Source organism: Sturnira hondurensis, unplaced genomic scaffold, assembly GCF_014824575.4.
Source record: "Sturnira hondurensis isolate 20B ecotype Veracruz unplaced genomic scaffold, ASM1482457v3 Scaffold0020579, whole genome shotgun sequence".
Classification (NCBI taxonomy): domain Eukaryota; kingdom Metazoa; phylum Chordata; class Mammalia; order Chiroptera; family Phyllostomidae; genus Sturnira; species Sturnira hondurensis.
This window is the reverse complement of record NW_028093210.1, coordinates 4,766,618-4,782,743: the sequence shown is the minus strand read 5'-3', so window position 1 is coordinate 4,782,743 and position 16,126 is coordinate 4,766,618.

Here is a 16,126-nt window from a genome sequence, read left to right as displayed (position 1 = left end):
AAAAGGGAGAGAGAGGTGGCTCTGGACCCTGCCCTCAGCTCTCACCTGTCTTACATGTTCAGTATCCACATACATTTATTTCACTCAGTAAAGGAGAATTTCATCACCTGGTTGAAAAGATAGCAGACTTCAAGTTTGACCACATAGGCCACTGAGAGCTTCTCCCTGACCCAATATCTGATTTACACAATGGAGTACTTGCTTTGGAAGAAAGAAAAATCTTCACTTTTTTCTTTTACTATTGACAATGCAAATGTAAATGAAAATGTCAGTGAAGCCTTCTTTGATTCCCCCTAAATTTAAAAAAAATGCAATGAGGTCCAACAGCTGAGAATATGAGAGAGCGTCAAGGAAATCTAAGTCACTGTGGGAAGAAGCTCCCACTGCTGGGGAATGGAGCACATGCCCATGAGTCCTCCTCAGGATGGAATGAAAGCAACAGGCTTGAGGCTGTGCCCTCTCTACAGGGACCTGGGGGTTTACAGAGACTGAAAACTTGAGTATCTACCTATGCAGGTACATGGGTGAGGACCAGCAACAGCTGAGAAGGCACCAGCTAACACCCCATTTTTAGTTCCAATGTATGTGGAATATTGTCAAATGTTCACATTTTTCTAGGAGAGTCATAATTCAAATCTCATATTAAATAATCTAACATTTAAAAATTATCAAATGATTCATAGCAAGCAAAAAAAAAAGGAAAACCAAATTAAATTAACAGACAACAGCAGAAAACTATGTGAGAACCCAAACACATTAAATCTGAAAATATGGCAAACTGAGCTCAATTTAAGGGGAAAAGTTCATGGGGATGAGGTTCATTTTGCTCTTGGATGGCCTGCATAGGGGTAAATGTGGAAACCATTCCTCTTCATTGATAAAAATGAGAACAATATTTTGTTTTCCTTGGCATAATTCACTTATCCTCTGGGACAGAGGAGACATGACTTGAATGCCCAGACTAGAAATTTAGCAATTCTTCAAAGAGCTCTTGAAGCAACCTAGCAGAAATCTGTCAGGTAGCATGCAGGAATGTGCTGTTCAACCTGCCACATAGTCATGCAATTCCCATGTTAATATTCTAGAATTGGCATTTCATTAGTCTCTGGGGTTTCTTTAAAAATCATGTCACCAGTCATACTATGTGGCTACATATTCATGATGCTCTCAGATTCTGGCTTACCCCAAAGGGTATTGTCCTAGAACACCAAACAAGATGAAATAGTCCAGATGGCCACACTGGAATGCTTACCTTCTATTTACCCATGGAGTTACAAGCTCCACCCACCTCCATCCTGCTCTGTGCCCAGGCAGCAGGCTGATGTGGGCAAACTGCATGAACGGGCTCCCTTGCCTCTGGTTTCCAGGTTGGTTTGGTCAACAGGGAGCAGCAACAGAGACAGAAGGAGGGAGGAGAGTAAGGTCAGGAAATTTATTCCACAGCCTTTCTGTGAGCTGGCTGTGCTCTCAGGTAAGTCCCATTGTCCTCTACACCTGAAGGTCTCAGTAACTGCTCTCTCTTGCCTCTTCTATCCTTGAAGTGATAATCGTCTCCCTACTACTGGCTCCAGGGTACAGAACTCTCCTTGTGATTCCCCTATGCTTTAGCCATACTTCTGTAAGTAGTCCCTCACTTCAAATTATCTGATGGAGTGTACCCCCAGCTCTCTCCAGGGACCTCCACCATGGCACATCCAAAATGCCATTGCTCACTGGGAACAGGAAAAAAAAATACATCAACTTCACACCTCCCTAAACTTCTCCAACCTGACTGCATAGCCAATTCAGAGTATAACATTAAAGAAACCCACTCCTGCCCCCAGTAATTATCTCGACCTAGGTTCTCACGATTTTCTACTCTGAAACACAGCTTCTATGGGGTCTCTACCTATGGTGCAATGGATGTGATGGTGCGGGTGTGGAAAAAGCTGCTACTGCAGAATGGCCCACCCCCTCGAGAATGGCCATTATCGCAGATCAGTGTCTCTTTTCTTATAAGGAAATGGTGAGACTGACCCAGCCCCATCCTGCTCCACTCCTATTATGGTCCTACAAAGATCACTTTGACCTGTAAGTCCAAGGACCTCTACTGCCCATGTAAGGACAGTCCACCAAGCTTGAACATAATCTATGCTTGTAAACAAGCAAAGCTGACTTGGAGAATCAAGCATTTTGTCTGTACTACCGTCTTAAAGAACTTAAGTCTAAAGTCAAGGCTCTGGGGCAACAGCTAGATACACAAAGGTTTCTCTGCCCACCCCTCAACATATCTGAATTCTACATTCCACATGACATAATAACCACTCCTAACGAGGTTTTATCTTTTTTCTTCAAAGTATCTCTTCAACATTTTTTTACAAATCAGGTACTATTATGCATTCTGGTATGATTCTAAAATTTATGGAGGGCTGTTTGTCTCAAGGTATCAAAAACCTGGAAGATGTGTTTGCTTTTCCACAGAGAAATTTCCTATTCAGATTTTTATTCTAAGACAACATATGGTTGGGACTCCAAGTTATATGTACAACAATGGTTAGTAGTTTGCATTAGGAATAAAGGAGACAACATAAATGCCCTCCCAGAAAAGACAGGTTAAATAAAGTATGAAATATTGTATAGTCAATAAAAACAATGGGTAAAGAATATTCAATGATATGAAAAGATGTTTTTAATATATTTTAAAATATTGAAGTAGGTTCTAATGCAGTGTGCATTTGTAATCCCATTTCTATAAATATAATATATAGAAAGAGATGCTATATACATAAATACGCTTTGAGAAAACTGGGGTATATTTGGAACTCACGTAAGCTCAATTGATGGTTGTGGAAAGAGGGCAAATCCTCTCCCTTCCTGTGCTCCTTGGCTCCCAGCCAGTGAGAGCAAACAGAACTCTGGTGCTTCTGTCCCTGCATGCACAGACATAACTCATGCTGGGGGCCAGGCTGATCTGCTCTCGCCACCAAAGAAATGTGGTAACCGATCACTCCGTTCTTCGATATTTTTTGCATATTCCATCACCCACCTGGCTCTTTGCTAGGCACTGAAACATAGTAGAAAATAAAATATAGTCCTTCCCACTGGGGCCTTATGGTCTAGAGTTGGGCCAGCAAATCTCTACCCCAGGGCCAAATTTAGCCTGCCATGATTATTTAATAAATATGGTTTACAGAACACAGCCACACCCATTTGCAACTGTGTGTGGCTATTTTCTCACTCGAGAGCAGAACTGAGTAGTCGTACCCTGCAAAGCCAAAAACATTTACTTTTTGAACCTTTATAGAAAAGAGTGCCAGCCCCTGGCCTAGAAAGTTGCTACTAATATTCGGGTACCGGGACCAGCAGCAGCAGCAGCACCTGGAGAAATAAAACAATCTCAGTTTGCCCAAGGCCTTATGAATTTCAATCTGCATGTGACTACTACAACTATTTCACCTGCAGAAATGCTCATGGGGAGGGTCCGCAAGCCCTCCTAAAACTCTGTCCCCATGTTGGATATTAGATGTTTATGGCAACATGGTCCCTGGGTTAGAACAAGATCCCACAAGTTACCTTCAGAAGAACTTTCCTACAAGCACCAACACCCCCAGCCACAAAGGGCTCTGCGTGAGGTAGTCCAAGCACCAAGTCTCCCACCCAACAGGGCCTGCTTTGCCAAGTAAGAATTAATACTCATCATCTGCCCAGACTTACCTATCCTGTATTAATTACAAGCACAGCACTCAGCATAAAGGAACCACTCGCTCAGCCATGTGAGCAGCAATATTTGAGCTATCAATTTTATGGCACTGCTCAGGAAAACGCAGTGATATATCATCCCACCCAAAATACAAAGGTCAGATGATATCAATTAATGCGGCGACACAACTGGCTGCAGCTAAATGGGTATTCTTGATTATGGCTCCTTGATTGAGAACAAATGCCTCATTAATCTTAAAGATATCAACCTAAGAACACCAGCGAAGTCGCAGAAAATAACAGCCAACATCCATGAGCGCAGCCTCAGGCTGGCTGGACGAGAAGCGAACCCCACAGACATGGCTGTGTGTTCTGCCTCTTTCACCCAGAAGCATTCATGGAGAGCTTCATGAGGAAGTAGGCTTGAAATCCTCTCTCTCTTTCCCTCTCTCCCTCTTCCCACCCGGCCCCCTCACACACACACACACACACACACACAGACACACACACACACACGTGCATGCATGCACAGCATTTTCAAACAGCCAGCTAGATACTTTTTCTCTTGTGGCTTTCATGTACATTACCAAAATGATGGGTTTATATGGCTCCAAGCCAGGTGAGTTATGTTTCCTCTGAATCCACATACTTCTTACTTATTTGTCATGTGTAAGTGGACAGGAGAGAGACCAGAAGACAGGAGGTCACTGGTTCAACCTAGTGGGCATAGTATGCTCAGTATCTCTTTTAGTTTGGACAGGACAGTTCTTGTGAGTCTGAGAGTGCCTGGGGGTGACAGCAAGGGGACAGCAGCCTCAAGCCCAAAGTCCCCCACCTGGAGTGGGGAGTCCTCAAGTTGACTCAGGGCAGCAGGTGTCCGCTGCCTGCCATCTTAACAGTCCTCATAGTTTCACAGTGTCTCCTGACAGTGGCTTTTAGTTCCTCATCAGATTTCTAGAGAAACAACAGTAAAAACCCCAACACACACACACACACACAGGCTCAGTGATTCACACTAATTGCAGGAAGGTTATCTAAAAAGCTGCACATTGGTGCTACTGTTCAAAGGAATTCAAACTCACACATTTTCATGTATACAGTCCTTAGTGATGACTAAGAAAGGGTTACCCACTAGCAGGCTCACTAGTGAATAGATAAAATTTGAGTCAATTACAGAAGTAGCTTTTGTTGAAGAGTTGCTAAGCCATGTTAACCTTCTTTTCCCTCCATTGCAATCTACACTGCAGCTGCATCCGTTTCACAAAAACAGTCTTCTAAAGAACTTGAAACTGCTTTGTTCTTTGGAGAAGCACATTATTCATTCTCTCTCTTTCTCTCTGTCTCTGTATTTCTTGCTTTCGCTCTCGCTTTTTAAAACATTTTTTAATGTTTTGTGTCAAGGTAAAGTCAGCCTAATCCTGTTCCTAAAGATCACAATTTAGTGGGGAGTTTTTACAGTTCATGTCTCCCTGTACTTAAGCACAACCCTTATCTCTTATGGTGCAGAATATCTAGTTTGTAGACAGTTCATTTTAAATTTCTTTTTAACCTCAGAATATTTTTCTCACTATCTGATTCATGCGAGCATGTGTGTGCTTGGCAAGCTGGGTTAATATGTGTTTGTAAAATTGTGACAGTAATGACTGTTGCTTTTAAATACCTTCTGAACCTCACCTGCTGGGGCTTCATAGACATCGTGTCTAATGTCCAACTTGCCCCCAAATAGGTCCTAAGGCTCAAAGAGGTTACCAGCCTTATTTACTCAGTACAAGAGTGTTTATCATTGTCAGGGCTATAATTTGCCCAGGTCCACCCAACTCCTAAAAACTAAGAGCACCCTCCCCCACAGAAGTTACAGTCCTTCCCCCAAAAAAGAAAACCCAGAAATGACCAAGTAATTTCCCACACCAAAGAGCAACATCTTGGGATGCTCGGAGAGGCTGCTGCTGGGTAGGTGCTGCCCCAACAGCACTGGGTGCAGAGTGCAGAACTCCCAGCTCTTCTCGGGCTGATCCTTACGTTCCTTATCAGTAAGTAATCCTTCCGTGAATGTCTCCAGAGATATTAATCCAAACAAACTAGAGGCTAATTGCCATTCCCCAGCACAGAGCCACGATGATGATTATTCTTTAATTCTCTCTACGTGCTGCCAGCCCAGGGCACAATGCTCTACTCTGTGACTCTGAGCTCAACCCACCAGCAGGCAGGGAAAGCAGCAGAATCAAACTTCCCTGGAAGTCTGGGTTTATTCAAATCACAGGCATCTACGCCCGGACTGTGTGTGGTCCTCAGTAAATCAGGAACGTGAAAATCAACCCAGTAGGGTTGTTGTGAGAGGCAGTATAATACAATGCATGGCAAGCCTACAGTCAGGTTCCAAATGGTCTAAGCCCACTCATGGAAAGAAAAGGGTCAAGTCCACAAAGGTTATTTTCAAAATAAATTCAGCCTCTTCCTTCTATTTCATGAGGACATTGATGGAAGGCATAACCAAAAACAGAACTCCTACACACCACCCTACCACCACTTCCCTCATATACTTCAACGATTTCCATGCCTCTCTCTGAAAATGCTGAACCTAGTGCTCTCATTCTCTCCCTCCTCCTGATCCTGCAGCCTAAAGGGCCAGTCTGGCTGTAGAAGAAATCTCTTGGGAGGGTGGGGAAAGGGACTAAGTGAAATAGGTCAAACCAGAATCAAGCTATGGGAGTAGAAAGGCTGAGGATCCTCAAATGTGAGTACCACATACTCCAGCCAATGCCCAGTCCATGATGTATAACGGTATGACCACAGTCCAAGGTCAGCCAACTCCCTTCAGTGGTGGTCAGTGGAAACTTCACACAGCTGGTCAGGGAAGATTCACCAAAGATGACACACCACATCCCACTGACCTGCTCTGGGTTCAGCCAGGCTCATCTTAGGTGACAGTGTGTGTGTGTGTGTGTGTGTGTGTGTGTGTGTGTGTGTGTTGGAGTGGTTGCTAGCTCCTCACTTCTAATAGAGTTGTATTCTGTGGATACTAGCCTCCTTCTGATGCTTAGCACTAGGATAACTGGCATGACCTGCGTAAGTCAGGGATCCCAGAGTCAGACAAGTGAGTAAGATCATTTTCTCCACACCAAAGAAGGTGATACTCATCTCTGGATGAGAGGCAAGCCACTCAAGCCACTATCTTCTGTGGTAAAGAAGTGTAGAGAAGAATGGGAGTGTCATCTACCAATATTTTCCATCCTTCTCAAAGTCAATGAAACTTTGTTGGACTAGAAGACCACAGTCTCACCCACTTAATTCCCAAATCCATCTCTTGCAGCAACTAAGTTTGAATAAAACCTTTAAAATTGTCTGTTTCCTATGACAGTCAGCATCTACTCTTTGTTAAGCATCCTTTAATGCTAAGTTCTTCATATGTATTCTCTCATTTCATGAAGGCAGAAAATAACCTCCATAAGTTAAGTGTTTGTCTTCCCATTTCAAATTAAACTGAGTCCCAGACAGGGTGTGTAAAGTCACACAGCGGGGCCAGGGCAGAGGTGAGATTTGCAGCACAGCCACCCCAAACCAGAGCCATGTCCCCTGTACTCTACCATACCCTGTGACCCACCAAAGAGCTGCACTAGACAATTTGCAAGCTTTTGCTATGATTGTGCACTTGGGCAAGGAAACCTCTCTGAATCACTCAGACTACAAATTGACAAGGATGACACCAGGACAGGTGCACCCTGAGGTTCAACCCCCAGCCTTTCATTCCTCCAGCTTACTCACTCGTGGACAGGACTGAGGGGTGCTCACAGGGATACCAGGCTGTCCCATATCACTGTACTCTGTCAGTCATCTCAGTGCAGGTTTATGCTTGGGAAGGGTAGTAGGGAGGGTAGCAAAGGTATGTGGTTCTGCTCAAAACGGCACTGTCCTTCCTCCAGGAAGTATGGAGTGACTGGTGAACAGACCTGGGATGGGGATCCATCCCAATCAGAGAGCACCTGCCTCCCTAAAGTAAATACAATTATATTAAAGACAGAAATATTAGAGGCCCTGATAATGTAATCATAAAGTAATCACTTTGAATTAGGATAATGGCTGTGTCCAACTCCTTATTGCATTTATTTTGAATATCACATTCTTTCAACTCTCATTATTTTAATTATGTTCAATTACAGACATTTGCATATGCTTTATCATGGATATTAGTGAGGGGGAAAAGACTTCCCTGAGTTAAATGATGAACAGATATTCCATATTATATTACACTTGCACCTCCTGAAAATTTGATTTAGCTACAGCCCAATGAGAGATTCCATGATAGGCATTGATTTGGAGTGAGCCCAAATTTTTTGTCATGATGTGGGGAACATGAGTGTAAAGACAGTCACTCGGGAAACCGAACTGGAGGTGATAAAGAGCTATGGGGTAGGGAAAGCCAGAGATTTGAGGCTTGGTTTTGGCTATGTGGCTTCAGGAAAATCAACACCATCTCTGATACTCTCACTGAATCCCTAAAACTTGGCGGTATAAAGTAGTGCAGAGAAGAAAGAATGGGAGGTGTCTTCCCATTCCCAAAGATGTCCCACTTTGCAGGGTAATTGAGAAGATTATATCAAATGATGTCTAAAAATGCTTAGTTCAGTGTCAAGCACACAATAACAGTTCAGAACATTAGCCACACTATGCAAAAAAAAAAAGGCTAAAGCAATTAAACATCCATAGGCAAAAAAAAGAAAAAGAAATCACGCAAAACATTTTACCTTATATAAGAATTAACTTAAATGGTTCACAAACTTAAGTGCAAAAACTATATTTTATTTTATTTATTAAAAATATTTTATTTATTTATCTCTAGAGGGGAAGGGAAGGAGAGAGGGAGAGAAACATCAATGTATGGTTGCCTTTCATGCGTCCCCTGCTGGGAACTGGCCTGCAACCCAGGCATGTTTGATTCCCTGACTGGGAATGGAACCGCGATCCTTTGGTTCGCAGGCCCACGCTCAATCCACTGAGCTATGCCAGCCAGGGCAAAACTATATTTTAAAAAATGTACTTTAAAATCTTTGTGATCTAGGGCCAGGCAAAAAACACTGTAGATATGAAAACAAATGTCTATGGCTATACCACCCTGAATGCACCCGATCTCATCTGATCTTGGAAGCTTAGCAGGGTCAGGCCTGGTTAGTACTTGGATGGGAGAAAACAAAGGTATGACCCATAAAAGAAAAAAATTATAAACCAGGCCTCATCAAAATTAAAAGCTTTTGTTCTGCGAACTATCCCATCCCATAAAAGAGATGAGAAGATAAGTTACAGAGGAAATATTTGCAAAGCGTATGTCTAACAAAGGAATATGATCAGGGATAGATAAAGAACTCTCAAAACTCAAGAGGGAAAAAGAAGCAAGACAACTAGAAAATGGGCAGAAGACATGAACAGAAGACATTTCACCAAAGAAGATATGAGGATGGCAGATAAGAACATGAGAAGATACTCAACATCATGAGCCATGAGGCAATGCAAATTAAAACCACAATAAGGAATAACTGGAACCTCTAAGAATGTCAAGAAAATTTAAAATAATATTATGAATAATGACAATGCCAAATGCTGGTGAGGATGTGTGGAAACCGAGTCAACCATACACTGCCAGTGGGGATGTGAAAAAACACAAGCCCTCCAGAGAACAAGCTGGCAGCGTCCCGTGCACGAAACATGCAATGACCACATGATCCGTAATTGTGCCCTTGGGCGTTTATTCCAGAGAGAGGAGGGCTTTATTCTCATACATGAACATGAATGTTCACAGCAGCTCTACTCATAACGCCCCCAAACAGATGTCCTTCAAGAGGTGAGTGTTTAAGCACACTGTGATACTGGCACCATGGAAAAAAAGGAGTGAACTACTGAGCAATAAAAAGAATAAACTATTGACACATGCAACTTGGATAACTCTGCAGGGAATTAGGCTAACTCAAAAGAAGCCAATTCTAAAAGTTGTACACTCTACAGTTCCATTTACATGACATTTTTGAAGTGGCAACATTTTAGAAATGGAGAACAGATTAGTGGTCACTGGGGTTTTAGGGATGGAGTGGAGGTGAGAGGAAGGTGAATATGGTTATAGAAGAGATCCTTAAGGTGCCAGAACTGCCTGGTATCATAAGACATACTATAGTTTTGCAAAATGCAGATCGTTGGAGAGAAGTGCACAAAGTGTACACAGTGCCTCTCTCTAAATGTATACTTATTAAAACTGCCTATGAATCTACAACCAGCTCAATATTTCAATTGAGAAATAAGGAGGGTCTTCTGATGGGGGAAAAAGCCATTATTTCTATAAAAAGGAATGTCTCTTGAATTATATACTGATGGACACTCATTTATTCTCATGTCTGTATGAAATAGTAGCATAGGCTGGTTTGACCTCCTTTCTTGTAAGTGCTATTGCTGAGTTATCCTGGTTTGAATTGTGGGGCATCTGGCCTTGTGAGTGTCCTCAGCAGGCTGCCAGGTGTTTCATCTTGCCCATTAAAACATCACAGTGGCTGACTAGGTATTGGATTCTTGGCTTGTGCTCATGTGCCAGGTATGTGCAGCCGCCTACAAGTTACAAATAGCTTCCCAACTGGCAAGGCAGAGGGAGTGCACTACTGGGAAAGTCCCAGGCAACGCAGCTAACTCCACTTCCCCTGGGGGTCAGTGGAGCCACCCTGTGCTCTGGCTTTGCAGCCAGGCTGCCAGAGTTTGTACTTCAGCTGCCACTCCCCAGCCTGGGTGCCTTGAACACATCACTTAACTCCTCTGTGCTACATGTCCTTAAATGCAAGATGGAAATAATAATAGCAACTACCTTACAGAATTGTGGGGAAAATCATCTGAACTAACATAGGACAGGTGCTTATCCTGTGCTGAGATGATACAAGAGATTGTGGCATTATTGTCTCATGAGGTTGCCCCAAGGGTAAAGTAAGTGATGCGTGTGAATGAAGCCTTTAGCACAGCACCTGCTCTGGAATGAATGCTCAGTATGTGGTGGTTCACCATTATTAATGGCTGGATAACACCTTGAGAAATTAATGGGTGCCTTCCTCTTTTCCCTGCAGTTTCCCTTTTTTCTTTCCCTCCACTTAAAAAGCTCATTGCTTCAAGGAAGGCAAGATTACTACAAATACTTCTTTATCTGTCTTTTGTCTCTAAAAGTATGAGGCTCAATATGGGGAGAGACAAAGTATTGTTGGAGCAGGAAAAAAATGGGGCTTCCATCCTCCTCTCCATGAGAAGGATGCCCCTGCCTTCGTGACTCTGGAGAAGGAGGAGGAAGAGGAGGAAAAGGAGGAAGAGAGAGGGAGGCGGAGAGAGAGAGAGACAGAAAGGAGGATGAGGGGGAGGAGAAGGGGGAGGGGAGGGGAGGGGAGGGGAGGGGAGGGGAGGAGGAAGAAGAGGTGGATGAGCCTGACCTTCCTACCACAACGCCTTTCCACCTGTTAGAAAACACTGTTCAGAACATCCATTTACTTCAGGAGGGGAAAAACCATTTAAATCCCATTAAATCATGAACCCTATGACCCCCTGGGGGTGGGGGCGCTCCCACACAGGATGGAAGTAAAGGTTCCTTCAGCCCAGCAGAATACGAATTCAGAGTCAGAAATGACATTGGTTCTAAGAAACAAAGAAGAAGGTGCTCTCTGAGCACCAGAGGTGGAATGCATCCATGCCCACAGTGCCGGCGTTCATGCACCAGGAGCAGTGATCTCGCCCTGAGCAGGAAGGTTCTCCTTCTTCCTAACCCATCACCCTCCTCTTTTTACTCAAAAGGCCCACAGGTCCATGTGAGTCCCCCAGCCCTCTCCCCTTTCCTTCACAGGCTCCTTGGGAGACGGATAAAGCACTGTTCAGCGTCAACCCAGACTTTCCCGAGGACAAACCCACCTCTAAGTGGATGTGCAGTAGCTGTCAGGGAACAGTTCTTCTTCCCACCCACTAAGCTTTTAAAACGACTGAAGTGCCACCCTCCCTAATTACCCAATTCAGTGGTTCACACAATGGATCTGCCACTCTCTGAGGATTTCTGACATCCCTAATTCCCTGAGGCCTCTCAGCTCTGCCAGAGGCATCTGGGGTAATGGGGGTGGGGGCAGCCAGGAGGGTGCAGGCCGTTAATTGGAGAGACAGGGATGCTGTGAGGATTGAAGTTGCACTCGCTCTGAAGTCACAACCAGAGACACCAGGGCTGGAATGGACCTTATGGGTCATATATGCCAGGGGTCCCCAACTTCTGGGCCAAAGACCAGTACCGGTTCAGGCCTGTTAGGAAGCAGGTGGAACAGCAGAAGATGAGCTTGAATGTAATGTGCTTGAACAATCCTGAAACCATACTCCCACCCTGGCCCATGGAAAAATTGTCTTCCACAAAACTGATCCCTGATGCCAAAAAGGTTTTGGACCACTGATATGCAATTTGCTCACCTAACAGACAAGGAAACTGAAGCAGAAAGGGAGGTGACTAGAATTAGCCTGCCCGGGACTATAATCCAGGCATTGATTAATTCATTCACTCATTCATTCACTCTTTGTTCATTTAAAGAAAGCATCCATTTGCCAGACACTCTCACAACTTGGAAATATAGTAGTGAATACACATTCACGGTACTTACAGTCCCACAGAGGGATAGGAAATAAACTGATACTCTGATGGTAAATTGTATAAGGAGAAACATGACATGGAAAGGAGCAGAAAATAACAAGGGATTGCTTATTAGGAAAGATGGTCAGAAAAGTCTTCAATGGTGAGATGAGATTCAAGCAGAGCGTGTGTGAAGAAAATGGATAGAGTTCTGGGCACAAGAGGGACTTTTTCTTTAATCATGTGCAAAGACCCTGAGGTAGGAACACACTAGTGTACTTGGAAACAACTGGGGTGTGGTGGGGGGCAGTGTAACTTGAACCCAGTGTACTGAGGAGAAGGGAGTAGTACGAGACCAGGTTAGAGGGGGTAATGGGGTGGGATGCTAGGGAAGCCTACAGGCCATGGAAAGGCCCCTGGGTTTTATGTTCCATGAGATGAAAACCAAAGGGATTGAATTTGAGGTGATTTGTACTTGGCATTTCGTTGATCTGCACTCAGATACCTTGGATAACAAAAAAATTCTTATTTTTTTAAACTGTGAGCTAATACCTGGGTGTTTTATTTATTTATTTATCTTTAGAGGGGAAGGAGAGAGGGAGAGAAACATCAATGTATGGTTGCCTTCCGTGCATCCTCTGCTGGGAGTTGGCCTGCAGGGAACTGGCCTGCAACCCAGGCCTGTGCCCTGACTGGGAATCGAACCATGATCCTCTGGTTTGCAGGCCTGTGCTCAATCTACTGAGCTACACTAGCCAGGGCAACAAAAAAATTCTTTTGGATCAAAGTTTCTCATCCTTAGCCCTACAGACACTTAGGGCTGGATGATTTCTTGCATGTATGGTGGGGATGGGGTGGAGGTGCTTTTCTGTGCATTGCAAGATGCCAGCAGCCTCCCTGGTCTCTACTCACTAGGCCCCAGTAGCAGCCTGCCAACTGTGACAACCAAAAATATCTTCACACACTGTCACGTGTCCCTTGAGAACCAAAGGACATTTGCTCTTTCGAGAACCACAAGTTTGGAACAACTTGTGACTTTCAGGGGGAAGAAGCAATCCTGTATTTTCAAACTGCATTGTGATTTGGGGCAGGTTTTGGGGTTTTGGTTTCTGGGGGGCTCCCCCAAACACAGACCCAGACCTACAGAATCAGTCTATACAGGGCACAGTGCCCCAGAATCTGTGCAGGGCACAGCTGTCGGTGTAAGTTCCAAGGATGTAAAGTTCTCCTATCCCATTTTCCCCTGTGGACCTTCCACATGGTTGCTGCGCCTGTGCTACCACTTAGGCATGTATTTCCTCAAACTGGCCCACTTGTTCTACTGAAATGTTAATTCTAAAACAGGAAACCAGATCAGGAGTTCTCAAATTGAGATCAAAGGTGCAGGAGCCACTGGGTACTCTGAGAACTTGCATGCAACCCAGGGTAGGGTCTGATTCACAAACACTCCCAATGAGCTCCCAAGAATGCTCCTGGCTTGCACACAGCTCTCTGACTCCTGCAACTCCTGCCACTTCCAGAAATGGAAACTCTCCTTGTCAAACATAGAAAGCAGTTATAAAAATCAAGGACAGAGCCATGTTAAATTGCAGGGAGATCCTGCTGCCTGCCAAAGCTCTGAGTCTGAGGCCTGTCCCCTCTGGTGCTAACAGTGGGTGGGGGAGTTTAAAGAGGCATCAAAGATACCCATGAGTTTCCTACTATTATTCCCTCCTTGGGGCCACCAGAAGAACCCAAAAGGAGTGAAACTTTATCATTATATTATTTAATGTTATTCAATGGCTGGTCTGTGTACCATCAAAAACTATCCTCAATACCTTCTTAAAATACCTTGCAGACTCTCACATCCTGAGAAATGCTGACCTAGTCAAGTTCTGTCCATTAAAGAGCTAATGACTATCGGGGCATCACTGCTCACTGCTCCACGAGGAGCTGATGGAAACTGGAACCAATTCCAGGGTCTCCTATCGGTCGCTCTAACACCAGAGTGGGTGCTGCTGCCTTCAGGGTCCTGAGACACCCTGAGTTTCCCCTCTCCATCAAAACCGTCTGCATTTCTGGCCCATTATTACACTAGGGCCAGGTTCCTCTAACTGGGAAGTTGTTATCCTCCATACCAGCCCTGCAGAACCCTGCTCCTCTGCCTGTAGTGGCCTGGTCGCAGATCCTACTGGAGGGAAGAACTCAGTTTTGAGGCTGAAATGGCAACCATTTAGCCTGGGAAGATACAAACATTGGTAGGAGGTATTAAAGCATTTTAATACTTGACCTTGGTGTCCCAAGCTAAATAAACAGAATTGTTGATGATGGCCGAAAATGTAACTTCCTGCCTTTCAGAGAAGAAAGAAGTCATAGCTCCTAGAGAGAGGGATGTGGACGGGACTGATAGGACACTTTCCAGGAGTCCCTTGGTCAAATGTTCCACTATAGTCAGGGTTCAAGTCCCAGTTCCATTCACCACTGACACCTGTGTCTGTGACCACAGGGCATAATGTAACCTCCCTGCACCTTAGTCTCACTGTGAAAGTTACCTGAAAGAATGTGGGGATTAAATGGGGTAATACATATAAACCCTGTCATATGGTAAATGCTCAATTAACTAGCTATTACAGCATTAGCCTCTCCAGGCCACTAGCCACACTGAATGAATGCTTTCTCCCTTGGAATAAAAAGAAGGAAATAGCCCAATAACAAATGTTGACTGTTGCTCTCAAGAGTGCTACATCGAAATCTAATGGTGGCCTGTCCATATTCACCTCTCTTGGCTATTGGTCCTGCTGGACCTTCTATATCTTTGCTGTGAGGCTTTTCCTAACTTTCCTTGCAGCTCAGAATGGACAGCTGAGCCTCTTTCATAAACGGCAGTTGGTTTTCTCCTCTCCCTTGGTGTTCTCCCTTCTCATAATAAGGAGCAGCTTTGCAGTTGTTCCCAGAAGCTGAAGGCTGTTTCCAGGGCCAAAGGTGAGCTTACAGTCACCTGGTCGCCATGGAAACTGAAGCATTGTCATGCTCTCTCCAGAGTGACTTGGCAGAGCCTTGAGTACCTGTCTCTCCTTTTTAAAGTAATCTCCCCACACACGTTTCCCTGGAGGAGCATTACCAGCTATCACAGGGACTGGGCTCTGAGGCTGACCGCCGGGAGCAGGAAGGGGTCTCAGTAGAGGCATATGCATGGTGGGCTGGCCTGTGAAAACCACAGATGCCTCCAGCATTCTCCTGAGATAGACTTTCTCTGGAGAAACGAAAGCCTGCAGAGGGGCAGTCCAGCGGGACCAGACTCCCGCTTATGAGAAGGTTGCCTGAAACACTCGCTGCCATTCAGATTCCTGCACTCTGACACTAGAGACTGGTTCACAGGCTTGAGGTGGCCAACAGGAAGGAGTCTGTACTCCTGACCGTCCCCTTCCCAGGTGTGCTGATGGAGGTGATCACAGGTGGCGCTTGTGTAGGAGGAAGCCTAGGTATAGGAGGAGGAAGAAGCGAAGCTGAGCCTCAGCAGCCCTTAGTTTGGGCCCCATTCTGCATTTAATTTGCTTTATTGTCTCAACCAAGACCTCGCTGGCCTTAATAATAGAATTGGGTCACGTTCAAATTTCCCAGTGGTATTCAAGTGGTATCACTCACCCTACTCTTAAAAAACTTGGTTACAAAGCCAAATCATTTGGGGAGCAATGTTTACTCTATCCCTCTCTAGAAAACATACAAATTGCTTCAGCATATTAAAGGCTCTGCGAAGTCCTGCAGTGAAAGAGGCTATGCGATTTTTTTCAATCCAATCTTTTTCTAATCATGTGCCCGAAGAACTCTTTTACACTCTTTTATACTACTTGTTAGTAACTA